Genomic DNA, 26744 nt, shown 5'->3' with positions numbered 1-26744 from the left:
GATTTGGTCCTTTCTAAACAAACCACCCACGGTGAGTTTATGAACAAACTGAACGCTTGATTGTACTAGCATATATTTGGTTATAAGGAATATAGCAATGTCTTAATTACTAAGTAATATCTATATTATCTTGGTAATATGTTCTAAGCCCTCTTCCTGGAGGTTCTACATTAGAAAAAAAGAGCATAAGATTTCTATATAAAATGTTAACTGGATGGTATGCAACATATCAAAATGCTCCAATAGCTAGGAAACAAATGTAAGAATTCTATGTGTCATGGGTCGGAACTATGTGATACATACTATTCTATGCTTGGACAGATATCACAATCCAATGTGGTATTGCTTTTCCAAGGTGCCTGCATGTGTCCTCAGCATCCTTTTCAATATGAGATTCCAGGAAGCTACCACCATTGGATCAGAGTGAGGGAACATTTTGTCATCTCTGCATCTTTGTATATGGCCTTTAGATTCTTATTCTTCTTCTCATACTCCACTTCTCATTTATTCAATGAACTTTGAGAGGAGAAAGGGCATCTGTTTACTCTCTAAAATAATACAGCTTCTCTGTTTGAGGATACAACATGGACCACCAGGTTGGGGTGACAGGGTTTAGGAACCCTGTTCTGAACAGTGATATAGCTGTTGCAGCTGGAGAACAAATTGGTTTTCGAATATAAATACACTCTTCTGGTGAGAGGCTATAATATTTTCCCAAATTGAAAGTAACCCTCCTAGCTATAAGAGTTGTGGATGCCAACCCTGGAAACACTGGTTTGTCTTGGCATAAATTGATTGTGTTGCCCAGTATCACACAAAATCATCCAGCTTATGAATAGAATTAATGGCGGAATGTATGGGGACTCAGAGCACATCCAACAGGAAGGGAGAAAATCTTGCTGGAGGAGTGACTCAGAGATCCATGTAGTCTTCCCTGACAGAATGCCAACTGCATGAGAGAAAGGGGAGGGAAAAAAGCTTTGATTAAAGAAGAAAGACAGTGGGGAACCTGGGTGGCTCAATCCTTACACATCTGACTTTTGACTTTGGCTCAGCTCATGATCTCAACTCGTGACATGAGACAGAGTCCCACATGGGTTCTACACTGACAACACAGAGCCTGCTTAAGAGTCTCTTTCTCCCCCCTCCCTCTGCCTCTCCCCAGCTTGTGCATTCTCCCAAAGAAGGAGGAGGAGAAAGACAAAAACAGGTTTTTCTCCAAATCAGTACAAAGTCTTCGCTGAAGAATCATTTTCAAGCTGTGTTTCTGTATCTTAATACTTTTCCTTTTTCAAGAAATACAAGCCCAGAAAAGAGCTTATATTTTGTCATGGAAATGACAAATTGTTAAGAGCCCCAGAGTGCTTCTTTAGCATTGTGAGGTAAAAGCCAATTATGCATTATTCCAAAATAGGAGCAGTAGCGAAGAATTGAGGAAGTAACACCTAAACGACTGGAAAATAAACAGGGAGAATTGTGAACTTTTTAATGTGGAGTTTTTAGCCTGAGCTCAAGTTATAAATATCAGCAAATGTTCTACCGTGCTTTGTTGCATGCCTCTAGTGCAATTTGTTTAGTGCTTCGAGATATGAGACAGCCATATATTTTACTCTCACTGCTAGTAGCCAATTTGCAAGAAAGCAAGTAATATAAAAATGGCTATTTACTCTGTTACAAGTGGTATAGTCCATTATCACTCTCCACTGATGTCGTTACAAGGATAGCAAATCAATAATCAGTTCTCATTCCCTAACTCGGTAAACCATCTGCTTCCATTATTATATACCAGGCTCAGTTTGAATGCAACCTTTACTGCTATGCTAGAAGCTGATTCATTTGCTAAGACCACAAACATCACCAGGGGAAAATTATTCCTTAATTACCTTTCTCCAAAATTTAAATGGTTAAGTGCTAAGGAATTTCTTTGCAATAGGGGAAACTGAAATTACAAGACATTGTAAATGTATCACCAAAGAGAAAGATTTTGAATTGTCAAATTACAGAGTCCATCTTGCACAGCTTTTTCTGAATTAAGATTGCTCAACTAAAAATTGGCTTTACATGGGAAGCTTCGGTTAGACATTTTATCACAGCCAATGGGATATTGCTTCCGGAACAGCCATTGAGATCAAGTATACACAATCCTGAAAACTAAGATGGAACTTGTTAGATACATTGCAGATTTTTTAAAAAATCGCTCCAAACCCAAGATTATGAAATAATTTCTTTGTTTTATTTTGTTTAAGTGGTGATTCTTAGCCTTCATTCTGCCTGATAGAGAACATGTCAACTAGTAGCTTCCAGGTAGATTCACTACAATTCTAGGTTTTCTTAGTCAATTCACATTTTAAATTCTGTCACCACCCTCCCCAAACCAGGTCTTCTCTTTCCTCTTTCCAGGGTTCATTACTGAATCCTGAGTGTCATAACTTACAAATGTTAGAGTAGGGCAACCATTCTAGTATCAGTATTCTGTTTTATGTTTTTAAGCATCTTTTAAGATGCTGCTTGTTATAGCTCGTTCCAAGTGTGTTCCTTTCAGGCAGGCAGCACACAAAGAAAACCAGAGGCACAGAGATGAACCAATCTTGATTTCTTGTCAACTTCCATTTACGTTTCAGGTTCTCCTTCTGGTGTTCGGGCTCTCTCTTACAGCTAACTTCTGCGCCCCCTTTCCACAGGCAGAGGAGGAATCAATTGCTGTTTTTTTGTCACTGTAGGACTATGGGTGGATCCAGAGCAGAGAAAATATTCACACTGCAACTACCACCCACCTTCCTATTTTTTTTAATATGAAATTCATTGTCAAATTTGTTTCCATACAATACTCAGTACTCATCCCAACAGGTGCCCTCCTCAATGCCCATCACCCACTTTCTCCTCCCTCCCACCCCTCATCAACCCTCAGTTTATTCTCAGTTTTTAAGAGTCTCTTATGGTTTGGCTCCCTCCCTCTTTTTTTTCCCTGCCCTCCCCCATGGTCTACTGTTAGTTTCTCAGGATCCACATATGAGTGAAAACATATAGTATCAGTCTTTCTCTGCCTGACTTATTTCACTTAGCATAACACTCTCCAATTCCATCCAAGTTGCTCCAAAAGGCCATATTTCATTCTTTCTCATTGCCAAGTAGTATTCCATTGTGTACATAAATCACAATTTCTTTATCCATTCATCAGTTGATGGACATTTAGGCTCTTTCCATAGTTTGGCTATTGTTGAAAATGCTGCTATAAACATTGGGGTACAAGTGCCCCTATGCACCAGCACTCTTGTATCCCTTGGGTAAATTCTTAGCAGTGCTATTGCTGGGTCATAGGGAAGGTCTATTTTTAATTTTTTGAGGAACCTCCACACTGTTATCCAGAGTGGCTGCACCAGTTTACATTCCCACCAACAGTGCAAGAGGATTCTCTTTTTTCGACATCCTCTCCAGCATCTATAGTCTCCCGATTTGTTCATTTTAGCTACCCTGACTGGTGTGAGGTATTAGTGTGGTTTTGACTTGTATTTCCCTGATGAGGAGTGACGTGGAGCATCTTTTCATGTGCCTGTTGGCCATCTGTAAGTCTTCTTTAGAGAAGTGTCTATTCATGTCTTCTGCCCATTTCTTCACTGGATTATTTGTTTTTCGGGTGTGGAGTTTGGTGAGTTCTTTATAGGTTTTGGATACTAGCCCTTTCTCCTATATGTCATTTGCAAATATCGTCTCCCATTCCATTGGTTTCCTTTTAGTTTTGTTGATTATTTCCTTTGGAGCGCAAAAGCTTTTTTAACTTCATGAGGTCCCAATAGTTCATTTTTGCTTTTAATTCCCTTGCCTTTGGGGATGTGTCAAGTAAGAAATTGCTGCAGCTGAGGTCAGAGAGGTTTTTTTCCCCCTTTCTCGTCTAGGGTTTTGATGGTTTCCTGTCTCACATTCAGGTCCTTCATCCATTTTGAGTTCATCTTTGTGAATGGTGTAAGCAAGTGGTCTAGTTTCATTCTTCTGCATGTTGCTCTCCAGTTCTCCCAGCACCATTTATTAAAGAGACTGTCTTTTTTCCATTGGATATTCTTTCCTGCTCTGTCAAAGATTAATTGGCCATACTTCTGTGGGTCGAATTCTGGAGTCTCTATTCTATCCATTCGTCTATGCATCTGTTTTTGTGCCAATACCATGCTGCCTTGATGATTACAGCATTGTAGTACAGGCTAAAGTCTGGGATTGTGATGCTTCCTGCTTTGGTCTTCTTCTTCACCATTTCTTTGGCTATTCGGGGTCTTTTGGGGTTCCATACAAATTTTAGGATTGCTGGTTATAGCTTTGAGAAGAATGCTGGTGCAATTTTGATTGGGATTGCATTGAATGTGTAGATTGCTTTGGGTAGTATTGACATTTGAACAATGTTTAATCTTCCAATCCATGAGCACAGAATGTTTTTCCATTTCTTTGTATCTTCTTCAATTTCCTTCATAAGCTTTCTATAGTTTTCAGCATACAGATCTTTTACATCTTTGGTTAGGTTTATCCCTAGGTATTTTATGATTCTTGGTGCAGTTGTGAATGGGATCAGTTTCTTCATTTGTCTGTCTGGTGCTTCATTATTAGTGTATAAGAACGCAACTGATTTCTGTACATTAATTTTGTATCCTGCGACTTTGCTGAATTCATGTTATCAGTTCTAGCAGACTTTTTTGAAGTCTATCGGGGTTTCCATGTATAAGATCATGTCATCTGCAGAAAGTGAAAGCTGGACTTCATCTTTGTCCATTTGGATGCCTTTGATTTCCTTTTGTCTGATTGCTGATGCTAGAACTTCCAACACCATGTTAAACAGCAACGGTGAGAGTGGACATCCCTGTTGTGTTCCTGATCTCAGGGGGAAAGCTCTCAGTTTTTCCCCATTGAGGATGATATTAGCTGTGGGCTTTTCATAACTGGCTTTTATGATGTTTAAGTATGTTCCTTCTATCCCGACTTTCTTGAAGGTTTTTATTAAGAAAGGATGCTGAATTTTGTCAAATGAATTTTCTGCATCGATTGACAGGATCATATGGTTCTTATCTTTTCTTTTATCAATGTGATGTATCACATCGACTGATTTGCGAATGTTGAACCAGCCCTGCAGCCCAGGAATGAATCTCACTTGATCATGGCGAATAATTCTTTTTGTATGCTATTGAATTCGATTTGCTGGTATCTTGCTGACAATTTTTGCATCCATATTCATCAGGGATATTGGCCTGTAGTTCTCTTTTTTTCCTGGGTCTCTGACTGGTTTGGGAATCAAAGTAATGCTGGCTTCATAGAATGAGTCTGGAAGTTTTCCTTCCCTTTCTATTTTTTGGAACAGCTTGAGAAGGATAGGTATTATCTCTGCTTTAAATGTCTGGTACAATTCCCCAGGGAAGCCATCTGGTCCTGGACTCTTATTTGTTGAGAGATTTTTGATAACTGATTCAATTTCTTTGCTGGTTATGGGTCTGTTCAAGTTTTCTGCTTCTTCCTGCTTGACTTTTGGAAGTGGGTGGGTGCTTAGGCATTTGTCCATTTCTTCCAGGTTGTCCAGTTTGTTGGCATATAATTTCTCATAGTATTCCCTGATAATTGTGTGTATTTCTGAGGAATTGGCTGTAATCATTCCATTTTCATTCATGATTTTATCTCTTTGGGTCCTCTCCCTTTTCTTTTGAGAAGCCTGGCTGGAGGTTTATCAATTTTGTTTATTTTTTCCAAAAAACCAACTGCTGGTTTCATTGGTCTGCTCTACAGTTTTTTAGATTCTATATCGTTTATTTCTGCTCTGATCTTTATTATTTCCCTTCTTCTGCTGGGTTTGGGATGTCTTTGCTGTTCTGCTTCTATTTCCTTTAGGTGTGCTGTTAGATTTTGTATTTGGGATTTTCTTGTTTCTTGAGATGGGTCTGGATTGCAATGTATTTTCCTCCCAGGACTGTCTTCTCTATATCTCAAAGCATTTGGATTGTTGTATTTTCATTTTCATTTGTTTTCATCTATTTTTTAATTTCTTTCCTAATTGCCTGGTTGACCCATTCATTGTTTAGTAGGGTGTTCTTTAACCTCCATGCTTTTGGAGGTTTTCCTGTGATTGGTTTCAAGTTTCATAGCATTGTGGTCTGAAAGTGTGCATGGTATGATCTCAATTCTTTTATACTTATGAAGGGCTGTTTTGTGACCCAGTATGCGATCTATCTTGCAGAATGTTCCATGTGCACTCAAGAAAAAAGTATATTCTGTTACTTTGGGATTCAGAGCTCTAAATATATGTGTCAAGTCCATCGGATCCAATGTATCATTCAAGGCCCTTGTTTGTTTATTGATCCTGTGTCTAGTTGATCTATCCATTGTTGTAAGTGGGGTATTAAAGTCCTCTGCAATAACCACATTCTTATCAATAAGGTTGCTTATGTTTGTGATTAATCATTTATATATTTGTGGGCTCTCATATTCAGCGCATAGACATTTATAATTGTTAGCTTTTCTCTGATGGATAGACCCTGTAATGATTATATAATGCCCTTCTTCATCTCTTGTTATAGCATTTAATTTAAAGTCTAGTTTGTCTGCTATAAGTATGGCTACTCCAGCTTTCTTTTGACTTCGGTAGTATGACCCCTCACTTTTCAATCTGAAAGTGTCCTCAGGTCTAAAATGAGTCTCTTGTAGACAGCAAATAGATGGGTCCTGTTTTTTATCCATTCTGATACCCTATGTCTTTTGGTTGGAGCATTTAGTCCATTTACATTCAGTGTTATTATGGAAAGATATGGGTTTAGAGTCATTGCAGTATCTGTAGGTTTCGTGCTTGTAGTGATGTCTCTGGTACTTTGTGGTTCTTGCAGCATTTCACTCACAGAATCCACCCTAGGATCTCTTGTAGGACTGGTTTAGTGGTGATGAATTCCTTCGGTTTTTGTTTGGGAAGACCTTTATCTCTCCTTCTATTCTGAATGACAGACTTGCTGGATAAAGGATTCTCGGCTGCGTATTTTTTCTCTTCATCACATTGAAGATTTCCTGCCATTCCTTTCTGGCCTGCCAAGTTTCGGTAGATAGGTTTGCCACTATTCTTATGTGTCTACCTTTGTAAGTTAGAGCGTGTTTATCCCTAGCTGCTTTCAAATTTTCTCTTTATCCTTGTATTTTGCCAGTTTCACTATGATATGTCATGCAGAAGATCAATTCAAGTTATGTCTGAAGGGAGTTCTGTCCCTCTTGGATTTCAATGCCTTTTTCCTTCTCCAGATCAGGGAAGTTCTCAGCTATGATTTGTTCAAGTATACCTTCATCCCCTTTTTCTCTGTCTTCCTCCTCTGGAATCCCTATTATACGGATATTGTTCCGTTTGATTGCATCACTGAATTCTCTAATTCTCCCCTTATACTCCTGGATGTTTTTATCTCTCTTTTTCTCAGCTTCCTCTTTTTCCATAATTTTATCTTCTAATTCACTCTCTTCTGCTTCTTCAGTCGTGCTATGGCCGCCTCGATTTTATTTTGCACCTCATTTATAGCATTTTGTAGCTCCTCATGTCTATTTTTTAGTCCCTTGATCTCTGTAGCAAAGATTCTCTTTTGTCTCTGTGCTTTTTTGAAGCCCAGAAATTAGTTTTATGACCATTATCCTAAATTCTTGTTCCATCATACTGCTTAAATCTGTTTTGATCAATTTGTTAGCTGTCACTACTTCCTGGAGTTTCTTTTGAGGAGAATTCTTCTGTTTTGTCATTTTTGGTAGTCCTGCATTAGCTCCAAAATGAAGGGCCTTCCCCTGTGCTGTCTGGAGTAACTTGTGTTGGTGGGCAGGGCTGCAGTCAGACCCGATGTCTGCCCCCAGCCCACTGCTGGGGCTGCAGTCAGACTGGTGTGTACCTTATCTTCCCCTCTCCCAGGGGCAGGAATCACTGTGAAGTAGTGTGGCCCCCGTCTGGGCTACTTGCACACTGCCAGGCTTGTTGTGCTGCTTCGATTGCATCTGGCCAAGGGCGTATTAGCCGGGGTGGATCCGCAAGGTGAACAGGGGAGGGAGGGGCAGGCTTAGTTCCCTTTGCCATCAGTGGTCCCCTGTGGGAGGGGCCCTGCAGCACCGGGAGGGAGGATCCACAAAAGCACAGCATTGGGCGTTTGCATGGTGCAAGCAAGTTCGGTGATGGGCACTGGTTCCCTTTGGCATTTCAGCTGGGGGATGGGAGAGGGATTTGGTGCTTGCCAGAGCCTTTGTTCCCCACTGAGCTGAGCTCTGTCTTCCGGGGCTCAACACCTCTCCCTCACGGTGTCCTCTCGCCCTCCCGCTCTCCAAGCAGAGCTGTTGAGTTTTAACATTCCAGATGTTATGTCCCACTGGCTGTCAGAACTCATGGAGTCTGGCCCCTCTACTTTTGCAAGCCAGACTTTGGGGGCTCTGCCTTGCGGGCGGGCTGCCCGTCCACCGCCCTGGCTCCCTCCCGCCAGTCTGTGTAGCGTGCACCGCCTCTCTCCCCTTCCTACCCTCTTCCGTGGGCTTCTTGTCTATGCTTGGCTCCAGAGAGTCCGTTCTGCTAGTCTTCTGGCAGTTTTCTGGGTTATTTAGGCAGATGTGGGTAGAATCTAAGTGATCAGCAGGACGAGGTAAGCCAGCCATCTTCCATCAGATCATGTGTAATTTCTAATATGTCCTGATTTAATCTGTTCAGGCTTTTCATAATGGAATTCATGATTTGGAACATTTATTCTGTTTCCTACACTACCAATCCTTATATAATAGGTGTCCTATTTGCATGGAAGGGTAGGAAAGGCATCTATAAATGGGTTAGTATGAGAAAGAACAAGCTTTTTATTTATTTATTTTTTAACGTTTATTTATTTTTGAGACAGAGAGAGACAGAGGATGAACATGGGAGGGGCAGAGAGAGAGGGAGACACAGAATCTGAAACAGGCTCCAGGCTCTGAGCGGTCAGCACAGAGCCCGACGCAGGGCTCGAACTCAGGGACTGTGAGATCATGACCTGAGCTGAAGTCGGATGCCTAACCGACCAAGCCACCCAGGCGCCCCAAGAACAAGCTTTTTAATACTTAGACTCCTGCTTCAGGCAAAGTTTAATTGGTCATTTATATGTGTCATCCCAGAAGAAAAGACAATCCTATCATAGCCTTTATTATACTCAACCAGGAAAAAGTAATTGTTTTTCAACTTGGTCCCTTATCAGATTGAAACTATTTCAAAGGCAAGTCTTCAACATTTCCTTTATTTTTTTTGGAGGGATGAGATACCATCTTTATTTAAAATAAAACATGCACTGAAACAATCCTAACTTCTAAGTGACTACTTAATGAATTAACTTGTATAAAACCACAGCTATCAAGATTAGAATGATGTAAGCATACCAGAGACGCTGACGTCCTCCTGTGTTGCCTTCCTGATTACAAAGCCCTGCTTCACTCTATAGGTTTATCATCTTAATTTTAAAGATAATCACATTTAAGTATATATGTGTATACACATATACCATAATATTAGTTTTGCATATTTTGAACTTTATGTAGATGGAATCATTCTGTATATGTTTTTGTGTGTGTCTTCTTTTGTTCAAATTTATGTTCTTAAGATAAGCTATGTTGTTTTTGCAGCTGCATTCATCTATTTGTGTTGATGTATACAATTTCACTTTATACAAACATACCACATTTTAAATCCACACTAGTGTTAATAAATTTTTTTGTGCACTTCCAGTTTCAGGGCATTTTGAGCAATGCTGTTATGAACATTCTTATCCATGTATCTTGATCCTCAAAATCACAGGTTTCTTTAGGGTAAATACCTAACATTGAAACTCTTGGGACATAGAATATATGTATCATTAGGTAATGCCAACTTTTTCAAAAATGTAAAAATTTATACTTCCAGCAGTATAAGATTGTTTCTGTAACCCTAAACGTCTCATAGTTCTTGTCAGATTTTTAAATTTTTGTCCGTCTAAGTAGGGGTGTACTAATCATTTCTTGTGACTTTAATTTGCAATTTCCTGACTAAGAATGAGACTGAGTCCCCTTTTACATGCTGTTGGCTTTAACTTTAATCTTTGTTGAAATGCCCATTCAAGTTTATTGCTAATTTTTCTTTTGGGTGTATGTCTTTTTCTTAATGGATCACAAAATGTATTTATAAATTTGAATACAGCCCCTTTTGTTGATGATGCATGCCTCTCTCCTCACTTACTTGCCTTTTCACATTGTGATAGTGATTTATAATGAACGAATTTAGTTTTAATATGGTCAAGTGTATTCATTTTCTTCTCTATACTTAGGTGCTTTTTATAGCTTATTGTACAAAACTATTACAATATTCTCATATGCTCACATTTGGATCTTTGATCTGGATTTGTTTTGTGTATGGTGTAAAGTAGTGAACCAACTTTCCTTCACATGAATATGCAATTCCTTCAGCACTATTTATTGAAAAGCAGAGCTCTTCTCCATTGCTTTGCTTTGCAATGCCCCCTTTATAAAAATTGGAATCTATATATGTGTTCGTGTATTTCTTGGCTTGCTGTTCTCTTCTAATGATTTATTTGTCAATAATACGTTCTTTTTTTGTCAATTTATTTTTGTAATTTACATCCAAGTTAGTTAGCATATAGTGCAACAAGGATTGCAGGAGTAGATTCCTTAATGCCCCTTGCCCATTTATCCCATGTCCCCACTCACAATCCCTCCAGTAACCCTCTGTTTCTTCTCCATATTTAAGAATCTCTTATGTTTTGCCTCCTCCCTGTTTTTATACTACTTTTGCTTCCCTTCTATTATGTTCATCTTTTTTGTCTCTTAAAGTCCTCATATGAGTGAAGTCATATGATTTTTGTGTTTCTCTAATTTCGCTTAGCATAATACCCTCTAGTTCCATTCATGTAGTTGCAAATGGCAAGATTTCATTCTTTTTGATTGCCAAGTAATACTCCATATTGTGTGAGTGTGTATGTATGTATATATATATATACATATATACATACACACACATACCACATCTTCTTTATCCATTCATCCATTGATGGACATTTGGGCTCTTTCCATGCTTTGGCTATTGTTGATAGTGCTGCTATAAACATTGGGGTGCATGTGTCCCTTCGAAGCAGAATACCTGTATCTCTTGGATAAATACCTAGTAATTCAATTGCTGCATCATAGGGTAGTTCTATTTTTAGGTTTTTGAGGAAATTCCATACTGTTTTCCACAGTGGCTGCACCAGTTTGTATTCTCACCAGCAGTGCAAAAGAGATCCTTTTTCTCAACATCCTCGCCAACATCTGTTGTTGCCTGAGTTGTTCATGTTAGCCATTCTGACAGGTGTGAAGTAAAATCTTATTGTGGTTTTGATTTGTATTTCCCTGATGATGAGTGATGTTGAGGATTTTTTCACGTGTTGGTTGGCCATCTGGATGTCTTCTTTGGAGAAGTAACTATTTATGTCTTTTGCCCATCTCTTCACTGGATTGTTTCTTTTTTGAGTGTTGAGTTTGATAACTTCTTTATAGATTTTGTATACTAACTGTTTATCTGATATGTCATTTGCAAGTAACTTCTTCCATTCTGTCGGTTGCCTTTTACTATTGTTGATTGTTTCCTTCACTGTGGAAAAATAGAAATACCCTATGACCCACAGGCTTTTTATTGTGATGAGGTCCAAATAGTTCATTTTTGCTTTTGTTTCCCTTGCCTCCAGAGACTTGTTGAGTAAGAAGTTGCTGCAGCCAAGATCAAAGAGGTTTTGCCTGCTTTCCCCTCGAGGATTTTGATAACTTCTTGTCTTACATTTAGATCTTTCATCCATTTTGAGTTTATTTTTGTGTATGTTGTAAGAAAGTGGTCAAAGTTCATTCTTCTGCATGTCGCTATCCAGTTTATCCAGCGCCACTTGCTGAAGAGACTGTCTTTATTCTATTGGATATTCTTTCCTGCTTTGTCAAAGATTAGTTGGCCATATGTTTGTGGGTCCATTTCTGGGTTCTCTATTGTGTTCCATTGATCTGAATGTCTACTTTTCTGCCAGTTACCATACTGTCTTGATGATTACAGATTTGTAGTACAGCTTGAAGTCCGTGATTTGTGATGCCTCCAGCTTTGGTTTTCTTTTTCAAGTTTGCTTTGACTATTCAGGGTCTTTTCTGATTCCATACAACTTTTAGGATTGTCTGTCTGCCTCTGTGAAGAATGCTGATGTTATTTTGATAGGGATTGCATTCAATATGTGGATTGCTTTGGGTAGTATTGACATGTTAACTATATTTGTTCTTCCTACCCAGGAGCGTGGAATAGCTTTCCAAGATTTTTTTGTGTCTTCTTCAATGTCTTTCATAAGCTTTCTATAGTTTTCAGTGTATATATTTTTCACCTCTTTGGTGAGATTTATTCCCAGGTATTTTATGGTTTTTGGTGCAATTGTAAATGGGATCAATTCCTTGATTTCTCTTTCTGTTGTTTCATTATTGGTGTAAGGAATGCATCCAGTTTCTGTGCGTTGATTTTATTTCCTGCGACTTTGCTGAATCCATGGATCAGTTCTAGCAGTTTTTTGGTGTTATCTTTTGGGCTTTCAATATAGAGTATCATGTCATCTGTGAAGAGTGAAAGTTTGACTTCCTCCTGGCTGATTTGTATGCCTTTTCTTTCTTTGTGTTGTCCGATTGCTGAGGCTAAGACTTCCAATACTATGTTGAATAACAGTGGCAGGAATGGACATCCCTGTCTTGTTCCTGACCTTGCTGGGAAAGCTCTCAGTTTTTTCCCATCGAGGATGATATTGGCATTGAGACTTTCATATATGACTTTTATGATCTCAAGGTATGCTCCTTCTATCCCTACTTTCTTGAGGGTTTTTTATCAAGAAAGGATGCTGTATTTTGTCAAATGTTTTCTCTGCATATATTGAGAGGATCATGGGGTTCTTGTCCTTGATTTTATTGATGTGATGAGTCACATTGATTGTTTTGTGGATATTGAACCAGCCCTGCATCCCAGGTATAAATCCCACTTGGTTGTTGTGAATAATTTTTTTAATGTATTGTTGGATCTGGTAGGCTAATATCTTGTTGAGGATTTTGCATCGATGTTCATCAGGGAGATTGGTCTATAGTTCTCCTTTTTAGTGGGGTCTTTGTTTGGTTTTGGAATCAAGGTAATGCTGTCTTTATAGAAAGAATTTGGAACTTTCTTTCCATTTCTGTGTTGTGGAATTTTCAAGAGAATAGGCGTGAACTCTTCCTTAAATGTTTGCTAGAATTCCCCTGGAAAGCCATCTGGTCCTGGACTATGTTTTTTTTGGGGGGGAGATTTTTGATTACTAATTTGATTTCTTTACTGGTTATGGGTCTGTTCACATTTTCTATTTCTTCCTGTTTCAGTTTTGGTAGTGTATATGTTTCTAGGAATTTGTCTATTTCATCCAGATAGCCCAATTTATTGGTGTATAATTGCCCATAGTATTGCCTTATTATTGTTTTTATTTCTGCTGTGTTGGTTGTGAACTCTACTCTTTCTTTCTTGATTTTATTTATTTGGGTATTTTCCTTTTTCTTTTTGATCAAACTTGCTAGTGGTTTATCAATTTCTTAAGATCTTTCAAAGAGCCAGCTTCTGGTTTCATTGATCTGTTCTAATGTTTTTTGTTTGTTTGTTTGTTTTTGTTTTGATAGCATTAATTTGTGCTCTAATCTTTATTATTCTCTGTCTTCTGCTGGTTTGGGGTTTTATTTGCTGTTCTTTTTTCCAGCTCTTTAAGGTGTAAGGTTAGGTTGTGTATCTGAGACCTTGCTTTCCCTCTTTTGGAAGGCCTGGATTGCCCTATACTTCCCTCTCATCACAGCCTTTGCTGAGTCCCAGAGGTTTTGGGCTGTGGTGTTATCATTTTCATTGGCTTCCATATCGTTTTTAATTTCCTCTTTAACTTCTTTGTTAGCCCATTCATCCTTTAGTAGGATATTCTTTAGTCTCCAAGTTTTTACTATCTTTCCAAATTTTTTCTTGTAGTTGGTTTCAAGTTTTACAGCATTGTGGTCTGAAAATATGCACAGTATGATCTCAATCTTTTTGTACTTGGTGAGGGCTGATTTGTGTCCCGGTATGTGATCTATTCTGGAGAACGTTCCATGTGTATTGGAAAAGAATGTGTATTCTGCTTTAGGATGAAATGTTCTGAATATATATGTTGTCCATCTGGTCCAATGTGTCATTCAAAGCCATTGTTTCCTTGTTGATGCTTTGATTACATTATCTGTCCATTGATTACGTGGGGTGGTGAAGTCCCCTAGTATTATGGTATTATTATCAATGAGTTTCTTTATGTTTGTGATTGATTTATATATTTGGTTGCTTACATCTTTGGAGCATAAATGTTTACAATTGTTGGGTCTTCTTGGTGGATAGACCCCCTAATTATGATATAATGCCCTTCTTCACCTCTTGTTACAGTCTTTAAAGTCTAGATTGTCTGATATAAGTATGGCTACTCTAGCTTTGTTTGTCGACCATCAGCATGATAGATGGTCTTCCATCCCCTTATATCAATCTGAAGTTGTCTTAGGTCTAAAGTGGGTCTCTTGTAAACAGCTAGAGATGGATTTTGTTTCCTTATCCATTCTGTCACCCCATGTCTGTTGATTGGAGCATTGAGTCCATTGACATTTAGAGTGTGTACTGAGAGATATGAATTTATTGCCATTATGTTGTTTGTAGAATTGGAGTTTCTGGTGGTGTTCTCTGGTCCTTTCTAGTCTTGTTCCTTCTGGTCTTTTTTTTATTTCCATCTTTTCTCCCCTTAGAGAGTCCTCCTTAAAATTTCTTGCAGGGCTGGTTTAGTGTTCATGAACTCTTAATTTTTGTTTGTCTGAGAAACTTTTAATCTCTCCTTCTATTTTGAATGACAGCCTTGCTGGATAAATAATTCTTAGCTGCATGTTTTTATGATTCAGCACATTGAATATATCCTGCCACTCCTTTCTGGCCTGCTACGTTTCTGTGGATAGGTCTGCTGCAAACCTGATCTCTCTTCCCTTGTAGAATAAGGACTGTTTTTCCCTTGCTGCTTTCATGATTCATTCCTTGCCTGAGTGTTTTGTGAATTTTACTATGATATGCCTTGTTGATGGCCGTTTTTTGTTTTTGTTTTTGTTTTTGTTTTTTAATCTAATGGGAGTCCTCTGTGCTTTCTGGATTTTGTTGTCTGTGTCTTTCCCCAGTATAGGAAAGTTTTCTGCTATGATTTGCTCACATAACCCTTGTACCGCTTTTTCTTTATCTTCTGGGACTCCTCTGATTCTGATGTTGTTCCTTTTTAATGAGTCACTGATTTCTCTAATTCTTAAATCATGCCCTTTTGCCTTAGTCTCCCTCTATTTTTCTGCTTCATTATTGTCCATAAGTTTGTCTTCTATATCGCTTATTCTCTGCTTGTGTCATTCATCCTTGCCACCACGGCATCCATTCAAGATTGCAGGTCAGTTACTGCATTTTTATTTTATCCTGACTAGCTTTTACTTCTTTTATCTCTGTAGAGAGGGATTCTAATTTATTTTCGACCCCAGCTCGTATTCTTATTGTGATTCTAAATTCTGGTTCAGACATCTTGTTTGTATCTGTGTTGATTAAGTCTCTGGCTGTCGTTTCTTCCTCGTCTTTTTTTGGAGTGAATTTCTTCATTTTGTTATTTTGAAGTAAGAAAAGGAATTAATAAGGCAAACAAATTAAAATTAAAAAAAATTGAAAACAACACACACACAAATCAAATAAATGATGCTAGATCTTAAGGGTGTTTGTTTTGGTCTCTTTAAAAGAGCTTGACAGATTAGAGAAAAAAGGGGGGGAAAGAAAAAGAAAAAAGTTTGAAAATTTGAAAAAAATGAATACAATGAAATAGATTAAAATGAAATGATGGAAGTAAAATAGAATTTGAAAAATTTACAAAAATGTAAATAATACAGAGGAAAAGAGTTATAAGTATTTGAATAAAAATTGAAAATGAAAATATTTTCTCTTTATTCTAGAAAAAGAAAAGAAACGAAAGAGAGAACAAAGACAATTGATGTACCAGGGAACAGACTGAAATATGATTGAAATTACATTGTTTTCCCCTAGAAGTCAAGCTATTAAGCAATTTATAATCCATAAACTAAGCAGGCAGAGAGACTAGTGGTATTCCTGAAGAGCAAAGTTTGCTAGGTTGGGCAGGGCTTAATGTAATGGCCCCGTTTTCCACTAGATGGCACTGCTTAGCTTACTGGGGTGGATTGTTGTGGTGCTTTAGGCATGTATGCACATACGCGGGAGGGGTGAAAATGGTGTCACCCAGCTACCCAGTCTCTAGTATCGGAACTCTGTTCTCCCGATCACCAATCATGCACCCGTCCTTTGTTTCTAGCTTCCGTCTGCTCCCTGGTTTTACACTGTCTGTGACCAAGCTGTCAGGTTGCCAGGTCGCTCCTCCTTCCTGAGTTTTGTCTCAGATGCTGTGTTTCCCAACCCCTCACTTCTGAGGGACTGTGGCTTTGTGCCACTCAGACCTTTTGGGGGATGGTCTCCTTCTGCACCCAGGAATGCTGTGGGACCATGCTGCTGCCAGTGCCCAGAGACCGTGGCCTGGTGCCAGCCTACCCCAGAAAATGTTAATGCAATCACATAGCAGCAGGGTTTCAGGGATTATGGCAAGTCACAACATGCATCTCACACCAGAATTCACCCTTAATGACCTTGTTCCAGCCCCAGCGAATGTGGTTGTTCTCTGGGGTCTGCTGGTACTGGGTGGCCACATAGCCTCTACCAAATGTCCTCCCAGCAGGGAACCACCTCTCTCTATGGCCCAAGGACCACCAGACCTCACTCTGCTCCTGGGGAATCGCCCTTCCCACGAGAGCACCATCAGGTATCGAGCTGAGGGGTTTCAGACTCTGCATTACTCCTGTTTATAGAGTATTTTTGGAATTTAAACCCTTTCCTTTTTCCCTTTTTAGTTCAGTCACTGCGGCTGTTTCCACTTTTCTACTTTGTCTCCAACTGCTTTTGGGGGTGTTTTTCCTGTACTCTTCCCCCGTCTCCATCCTCTCTATGCACACAAAAACAGCTCCCTGCCCTTTGAGGCTTCTCTCTCCCCCAGTTCACCTCTCCATGCCAGGTACCTGCTGAGTTCTGTGGTTCAGTTTTGTGCAGATTGTTGTGTTAATCCTCAAATCAGTTTTCTAGGTGTTCAGGATGGTTTAATGTTGACCTGGCTGTATTTCATGGATGTGAGAAGCAAAAAAAACTTCCATGCTGTTCCACCATCTTCGCTCCTCCCCCAATATCACACATTCTTAATTGCTGTTGCTTTATAGTAAACAATGACATATGATGGAACAAGTCTTTTACCTCATTATTTTCTTCTGGCATATCTTGATTATTATTTGTCATTAAATATCCGTAAAAATGTTACAATTACTTGCCAAAACGCAAGTTGGGGTTTTGATTGGGATAATATTGATTCCTTATACCAATTTGAGAAAAAATTATAATTTTAAAATTTTGACTCTTCAAATCCTTTAAATATATTACATCTCTTACTTTGTGTTCATTTTTTTCTCAGTAAAATTTTATTATTCTCCCTTGAAGGAATTTCAAAAGTTTTGTTAGACTCTACTAGATATTTAATAGATTTTGATGGTGCTATAAGTTTTATTTAGTTTTTAGTTGTTTTTGTTTAACGTATTCATAGCTAGAATGTAGTACTAAAATTTATTTTTCTATCTTGATTTCATAACGAATTTTGCATAACTTTCTTTAATAATTTAAACAATATGTTAATAATTATTCATAATTTATAAAAAATTAATAATTTACCTCTTTTAATTATTCTTCTATAGATTCTTTTAGATGTTCCATGAATATAATATTAATTAAAATTTTGATAATTTATTAAACATTCTTTTCTAATTCTTATATTTTTTGTATCATTTTCTTCCCAGTTCAGTGTTAAAACTTTAAATTTGAAATTAAATAGAAATGGTAATGTGGATATCATGGTCACATTCCAGGTCGCAAAGGGAGAATTTTTAATATTTCACAGTGTAATATTATATTTACACTACTTCAGTTGTAGATGTGTTTTGGCAGATCAATGAAATCCTCCTTTATTCTTAGTTTTGTATTTTCTTTTAATATTAATGGATATTAAATATTATCAAGCATTTTTTCTGCCCCTATTGAGTATTGAGATCTGCTTTTTCTCCTCTAATCTGTAAATAAGATGAATTATACCAACTTATTTGCTATAGTTAAATCAGTTTTCATTCTTGAGATATTAATCTTGGATAAGATGTATCATCATTTTCACATACATATTTCTGGATTCAGTCTTCTAATGTTATGTTTAGGATCAGTTTTGGGTGACTGTCAAAGGAAAACCTCAGGTTTCCCTCCTATGAGTCTTTCTCCTGGGAGTCTCCTTTGGTACTTACACAGCACACTTCACTTCTGACACTTCTGGTCACCAAATGTGTGAGGGTTTTTCCCACAGCAAGCAATTCTCCACAATACCAGCTAGCTGTTCTATAATTTAAGTTCTGACACTGTCTTCCTGAAGGTAGTGTCAGATCCCACAGGTTAAGGGCTTAGTGGTGCAAGACTCTTCCTATACACTTCAGATGCCAATTGCAAGCAGTAGGTACCCAGGTTATCCACAAATTCTGTCAAATATGGTGACATATCAGAGGTTCCTATGACCCCTGCCTCAGTTTCACTAATTTGCCAGAGCAGCTCACAGAATTCAAAAACACTTATGTTTAACAGTTTATTAAAAGATATGATAAAGGATACAGATGAATAGCCAGAAGAAGAGATACATGGGGTGAGGTCTGAACACAGGAGCTTCTGTCCCTTAGAGTAGTGGCACATCACCCTCCTCAGGTGGATGTGTTCACCAGCCTGAAAGATTATGAGCATCATACTATTGGGATTTTAGGGAGGCTTCCTTACATAAGCATGACCAATTATTAACTCCATTTCCAGCTCTCTCTGGAGGATGGTGGTGGAGCTGAAAATTCCAAGCTTCTAATCATGGCTTGGTCTTCCTGGGGACCAGTCCCTGTCAGGAGCCTTCCAGGAGCCCATTCAGAGCCTCAGTAGAAGAAAAGATGGTTCTAGTGCTCTTACCACTTAGTAATTGACAGGTGTTTTAGGAGTCCTGTGTCAGTGTTGGTTTACAACCTTGGGAGTTCCCTGGATAAAATCTAAAACTGGCCCCATACTAGAGACCAAAGAAAAAAAACAGGTCACTACACATTGATAGGTGGCAGGTTTAATAAGCAAGGAAACATAATACACAGTTTGGGGCAGTCACAAGACAAGTAGATATCTACACCTGCCCACCAGAATCTTAAAAGTTTATGTAGAGGACTTAATGGGGTTCAGTCACATGTACTGTCCAGATGTTCTCAACAACACCTTACTCTCTTAAGGCTATATCCTTGAAATGCCTCCTAATGTGGGGATTGTGGATGGATCACACATTCCAAGGAAAGGGGAGGGGATGAGGAGCCTCCTATTGGCTGGGTCCAGCTCATAGTTCAACCAACAGTCACATCCTCTTAATGGCCCCCTCTGATAGTCAGGAATGGGGTCAAAGACCAAATATTAGAACAAGAGATGCTTCTAGTACTCTTATTACTTAATTGCAAGGGTTTCCAGAGCTCTGTGGCAGGAACCGGGGGCCGAGACCAATGCATAGTTTCTATTATCTCGCAGTGGCTTTGTCCTTTAATTTTTTTTATAGTATCCTTGTTGGGTTTTAGTATTAACATTATGCTAGCCTCACTCATATTCCTTTTTTTGAATAGTTAACATAAAATTAAAATTATTTCTTCCTTGAATGCTTGGGAGAATTTAATGGGACAAAGTTGGCCTAGAGTTCATTTTTGAGAAGTATTTGAGCATGAGTTTATGTTTTTAAAAGGATATAAAGTATGTAGGTTATCTACTTCTTTTGTCACTTAATAAGTGTTTGCAATATCCTCTTTTTTTTTTCTTTTAAGACTGCAGCATCTCTTGTGATGTCACTTTATTTCCTGATGATAATTATATGTGCTTTCTTCTCTCATCTCTCTCACCTTGGTAGATCTCATCAGAGGTATAGTGGCCTTATCAGATTTTCCAAGAATTACTGCCTGTGTTGATCCTTTTTATTAAATGTTTGCTTTATTTTTATTTTCAGTTTTTTAATATTCTCCTTCTCCTTTCTTTTAATTTTCACCGTCTTCCTTTGATACATTTTTTCTAACTTCATGAGATGTGTTCTTATCTTGTTAAATTTAATTTTTCTTCATTACAATGTATTCATCTGTGGTTATAATGTCCCCTCTACTTAACTGCTGCATCCCACAAATCTGAACATATGGTATTTTTATTAAGTTCAAAATAATTTTAATATACATTATGATATCCATTCCAATAGATAAGATGCTCTTACTTCAGCTAGTTAGAAATAGTTTTAATTTACAAACACATAGTAATGTTTTAAAATTGATTTTCAGCCTAATTCCATGGTGTTCAGACAATACACCACATATAAATCCAATCTTTAAAAAAATTATCGAGACTTGAATTATGAACCAATGTATGGTCAATTTTGGTAAACATTTTGTTTGTGCTTCAAAAGACTTTGTGTTCTGAGGTTTTGGGATACCATGTTCTATATAATTCTTTTAAGTCAATTTGTTTCTATACCAAACCTTTTATAGTTGTTGCACCTGCTTTGAAGTCTCTTTTCCTATACATTTGCATGGACACTGCTTCATTTCACTCAGACCTATGCTTACAGATGGTCTCCTCAGCCAGATCTTCCCTCACTACCCTGTGTTATTTTTCTTGAAGCCTGAGAGTACATTATGTCTGTTTGCTTATTATCAATCTCCCTAACTGTAATAGAAACTCCTTGAGGCAAACACATCTCCCCTCTTATTTACTGTGCTACTGTGCTATCCCCAACACTCCAACACTTGAAAAGTATTATATACTTTTCAATAAATGTGTTTTGAATGATTAAGTGAATGAATTAAAATTAATACCCAACAGAGAACTCACTATGTATGTATGTATGTATGTATGTGCATGTAAATATCCACAGTATAAAAGCTTAACCCCACTTTTTTCCTTCAATACATTTGGCATTGCTCACATAGGCACAGGTTAAATATGGAGGAGGAAATGGAGAATAAGAAGATTCTGTTATAGAGATCATCTAAAGCAGGTATTCAATAAATATTTACTGTATAGACTTTTTAAAGTTTATTTATTTCTAGAGGGAGAGAGACCTGGGGCAGGGGGCAAGAGATAGAGAGAATCCCAAACAGGCTCCACACTGTTAGCACAGAGACTGAAGTGGGACTCAAACTCACGAACCATGAGATCATGACCTGAGCTGACACCAAGAGTTGGATGCTTAACCCACTGAGCCACCCAGACACCCCTGCTGTATGAAATAAATAAAATTGACACCAAAGAAGAATGAAAAGAAAGAGGAAAAGGAAGGAAGAGAGAACAAGTTGTAAACTGAATAAAAGATGACACTGACAGGATGTGACTTGCTGTTCCTTTTTTGTAGAAGCACCTGACTTCTTTTGCCCATTTACCTGCTACATCCCAAGAGAGAAGGAATTACTAATATGATTAGTCAGGTAAGGAAAGAAGCTACATGCATGCAAAGCTCAGTCCTTTCCTCCTTCCTTGCATTTTGGCACTAGTCTCCCTGCAGACAATGTGCGTTCTATCCTGTTTCTTCATGCATTAAATTTCACAGTGGCAAGCTCTACACATGTGGGAGATCTGATTTTGTCCAAAACCACATGAGTAAATCTACTTAATTCTGGGAATTAATTTTATGAAGCCACTACTGCTATGCACCCAATTCTCCAAACAGTTCTATCTGAAATAATCTAAAATTTTAAATCTCTTTTTTGTTTCTTTACTATTGTTCAATTGCTTCCAAACTCAGAGAACAGTTTCAATAAACTTAGGATTCTCTATAGTGTATTTTCACTGATATGCATCAGCAGTTCTAAGGTATATCTTTCAAACAAGACTTTCAAAATGACTGAAACCGTGAATTTCTATAAAAACAAGACCAGACTGAGAAAGTTGAAGGAGGAAGCAAAATAAGTTCCTGTTTCAGAAATTCAGCCAATTTGCTATGCCAGTCTTTTCCCATTCCATTAATCAACTATGTTAAATGTCCTCAAGCTGTCTACACAGGCAAAATGAAATGCAGTGATGCAGCAACTACTCATCTAGCAAGTTTAGACATAGAAAAAGACAACACACTAAGAACATAACAGGGATTTTTCTGGAACAAATTACTCTTTGAGTTCTAAGTTATCCTTACAAATAGTCTATTTCTAAATAAGTCCTTCATAGAGGCTTCTGACCAACTGGATTGGAGAAGACTCTAGTGAACTAAGCCATTCAAGACATGCTCATCTATAGTAGTGAGTATAAACACAACTAGAAATGAAAGTCTTTGGAAGTAAAGGATAGCGTCAGGTGGTGGTCCAGTGTAATGCAATGCTAATAAGGAAGTTTGGTAGGAGGGCTACTTCATGCAGACTTTTTCAATCAGAACTTTTAGTGACAGCAATATCACCAGGGGTATTACAAAAGCGTAAATGTAGCTAAATGCCAAATTTTGGAGGAGACAGAGAGAGAGAGAGGGAGATAATCTTTTACTAAGTCTTATCTCAGACACCCTGTGGTCTCTTACATATTGTAGAAACTGTTCAGGAAGGCAGCTAGCTCTCTGTCTAAACATGTCAGTATATTGTCAATCCTGCAATAGCAAGTGCCCTCTAACTTTCACTCAGGAACTGTGTTTTTCTTTTCAAATATATGCCCATATGAAATGTTACATGATTTGCCACTTTTTTTAACATGACAAAATTTAAATCATTTCTGCCACGAATAGTGATGCCCTTTGGGAACCTACTTTAGAAGTTGTGGAGGAAATACATATAGAGGTTAATGACACAATATGTCAAACTGTGTCGTTGAAAGTGAGACTTAACTTCCTTAGATCATTAAATTTCAACAAAGATACCATTTTCTTATCTCTTTGTAACTTGTATCACTGGCAAATGTTACTGGCTGCCATCCAAGGAAAAGGGGACCCTGTTTCTCTCAAAAGTGTGCGTAATGGTATGGTGTGTCAGCAACCATATCTTTGAAAATAGATGCTTGATTTTGACTATTTATGTGCTGCACAGATATGCCATATCTGTGTTTTTATTGACAAAATGGGCTGATGGAGCAAACTGGTCAATCAGCCCTTTGGGGAACCTGCCATTTGCTGATTTGTTCTCATAGTCCTCTTTGGTCCTTCCCTTGTTGCATTACATTTGCAAACTTCCTTTTCCCTCTGACTTGTAGATAGGTTGTATTAAAGGGAAGCATCAGAAAACTAGAATGTAGAAGGAGAGAAGAAGCCAGGTTTTTCTCTTGTCTCTGCCTTGAGCAATGCCCTCTGTCACTCTAGCTATCACCAGACAGGCTTTGTGGTTCCTATTCCAACATGGCAGCCCCTGCCTTGCTTCTGGCTTCTGCCAGTTGGCCCTGGTTCTGGCTCCTGCACTTTGCTAACACTACGTCCTCTTGTTATCCTTCCAAGAGCTTCCAGATGCTGTTAATCTCTGATTTGGTTTCCTCTGTTTAGCTTCAGAGTTATTCCAACACATGTGTAAATAATCTCCTGTATTAAATTCCCTCTGCTGGAAATATTTAAAGTGGTTCCCATTTTGTTTTGTTTTGTTTTGTTTTTCTCTCTCTGGACCCCGATTGAAACATTCAGTGATCAGAGGAAAAAGGACAAAGTGAGGTTGGGTAACATAGTGGAAAAATAATTTAGGTGAACAGAAGAAGCAAAATTGAAAAATATTTTCTAGCGTAGGAAGAGGAAAAGCATAATGGGGTCTCTTGGTCAGTTAAAGTTTAACTCTTCTGGTAGATTCATCCCAAATCTGCCTCTTGGGAACTCTGCAACCTTAAGGAGTATTCTTTAATCTCTCTCTGCTTCAGTTTCCTCATTAGTAAAATGGAGTTAAAAATAGTACCACTGCCAAAGGTTTATTGTGACCATTAAGGAAATTACCAGCGATGCTAGTTCATAGCAAGACATTAATAAATGTTAGTTACAGTAAGCCCTTTTACCTTTTTAGTGTTGTAGTGACACTTAGGGGCTCCTTGGTTAGTTTTAGTTTATTTACACTGCAAATAGATATTGAAATTATCTTCTTAAGTAAGGAAGTAGAATAATACATGAATAGAAAATTGCATAAAGGAATACATAAACACACGTATGCCTGAAACAAAGAGAGAATAAGTGCATACGTTCCCTATCTTCAGGGACAATCTTGGGAATACAGTTGATTCTTCAAGTACACTCTCTTTATCCTCAGAATGAAGACTGGAGGGGAGATTATCTCTGGCCTGTTTACTCACACCTTCCTCCATTATTTAAACCTTCATGCCGCTTTTCTTTCACCCTTCCATTTAGTCAAAAACACACTTTCTAACCTCAACTGACAATATTCTGCTACAGCTTTTACAGCCTTAGAAACCCAAAGTAGCAAGGACATAAGGACAGAGGCCAAGGTAAGAAGAATGTATTGTAAAGGACGATAACCAGAAAGTTTCGTCAGCCTTTTTTGTTTGTTTGTTTTTTCTGGGATCACCTGTGCTCTGCTTTCCATAATGTTGCTTTTTCTTCAAGTGTGCTTGACCTGTCATTCTTTAGTCTTCTTGGCTCCTTTATTTCAAAAAACCTGAAGCAAAATTCTAAAGTATTTAACACTTCTGTGGCAGATGCTCATGGTCCAGGAAGTTGTCATGGTCATCAGGATCTTACTTGAAATGTCAACACTAAAGTATTTTTTTCCCATTTTTAATTTCAAACTTGGATTATGAAATCATTTTTCCTTCTCATTGTCCAACTGTTTCATATGTTCACAAACAAGACCCTCCAAAACTTGGCCCGTTTCTCTCTTCAAATGTCCTTACCATCTCCCCCTACTTTCCATTTCACAATTATGTCCCAGAAGTATGGAACCACCTATGGATGCCACTCTATCACTCTCCCAGGTATTCTCCCACGTTATTCTCATCTTCTAGAACACTGTTTATTGCAGTATTCCCTTGGATATTTTCATCTCCACCCAGTCCTTTTAAGGACTTCCCTGACAACTTTTTACCCAAAAAGGATGAGTTAGGGTTTCCTCCTTTCTACTCCCTTAGCATCTTATGGTGGCCTCAGTTACAACCCTTAGCACACTGATTTTAAAGTCCTAGTCTATAACCCCTTACACATTTTAAACTTCTTCAGAAACAAGGGCCATTATTCCTTCATTCTCTTCCTTTCCTGATCAACACACAGTTGGCACATAATAAATACTTGTGGCTGCAAACCAGGTCAAACTTTGTGTTCAAAAAATCTTAGCACTAGAGATTTAATCTACAATTTCCCCCCTATAAGGTACACAACCTGAGTACTTATTTTTGTTGTTTCTTCCTTAAATTATCTAAATAATTCTATCAGGAAAGGATAATTGAAGCATCTCACACCTGCGCTTTTAATATTATGTGAGCTGCTTCCTTCCTCTAAAAACAATACCTACACTTTATCAAATCTATCTCTGGGAAATAATAGTCATTTGTTGATTCTTTGCCTTATGACAATGAGTATTAAAATCTGGGAGGGAAGGGAAATGACTTACCTGTTTCAGTCACTCATTGGGACTCTTTTAGCAAGCCTTCATTCTGAACTCTTGCATTTGGTTTTTAACAATCTCCATGGAATATAGTTAAGTTGTGAGCACTCAGTGACTACTGGCTGATCTGGCTTGTCTATACCACTGCAATACAGACCACCTGACAGCCTTCATGGACATGAACACATACATGGCAAGAACTGGGAGATTTGTGGAAGCCACCAAAATAGGGAAAATTTGAATCAATCTACTCAGTCTCATCTGTTCAAAACTCTCTTCATCCTGTTATTTGAAAAATGCCACCAAGCATATTATTTCTTCAGAAACTCCTTCCATTTCTTAAGTGTGCAGAGGAATAGGGTATTCTGCATGTGCCTTCAAAGGTAAAATGTTTCTTTCCTTGCAGGTTTTCCTAGGGAAACAATACCCAGCCTTTCAGCTGCATAATATTTGTCAGATCAAATGACTTCAAATTACCTGACTGCTCTTCACCATTAGATTTTGGTCCATCGGCCAGTAGGTAATCATTTCCAATCATTACCTACTTGCTTGTAATCGTCTATCGACAACACACCCCTTTATCATTGTTCCACTGCCACACACAGCCTGACAGCAGAATTCAAGTGCAGAGCAGTTGTAAGATTTACCTGGCTTGTTAGCAGTTTGTCATCCTTTTAGAATTTTTTCCTCCCTCAAAGCACCTTCAGATGTTTAAGTTACTCATTCATATCCTTGGAGGGAGGAAAAAGAAAACTGGATAAGCTGTGTATTTTCTTGATGGCTCATCAATATAGCTAAGATGTTTTGAACTCTCAAGAAAGGCATAACTCAATTTCTGGCCAGCAATTTATGCAGTTGCCTAAGACGGTGAGGCAAGAGAGGGCAAGGCATCTGAGGGCGTCAGTATGAGAAAAAACATCAAAGGAGATTTTCCAAATAACTACTATTCATTGAGCACCTATAACGTTAATGAACTTCATAAAATCCCTCATTGGTGTGTG

Source organism: Panthera leo, chromosome D1 (assembly GCF_018350215.1).
Source record: "Panthera leo isolate Ple1 chromosome D1, P.leo_Ple1_pat1.1, whole genome shotgun sequence".
In the NCBI taxonomy this organism is placed as follows: Eukaryota; Metazoa; Chordata; class Mammalia; order Carnivora; family Felidae; genus Panthera; species Panthera leo.
This window is presented reverse-complemented; position numbering follows the sequence as displayed.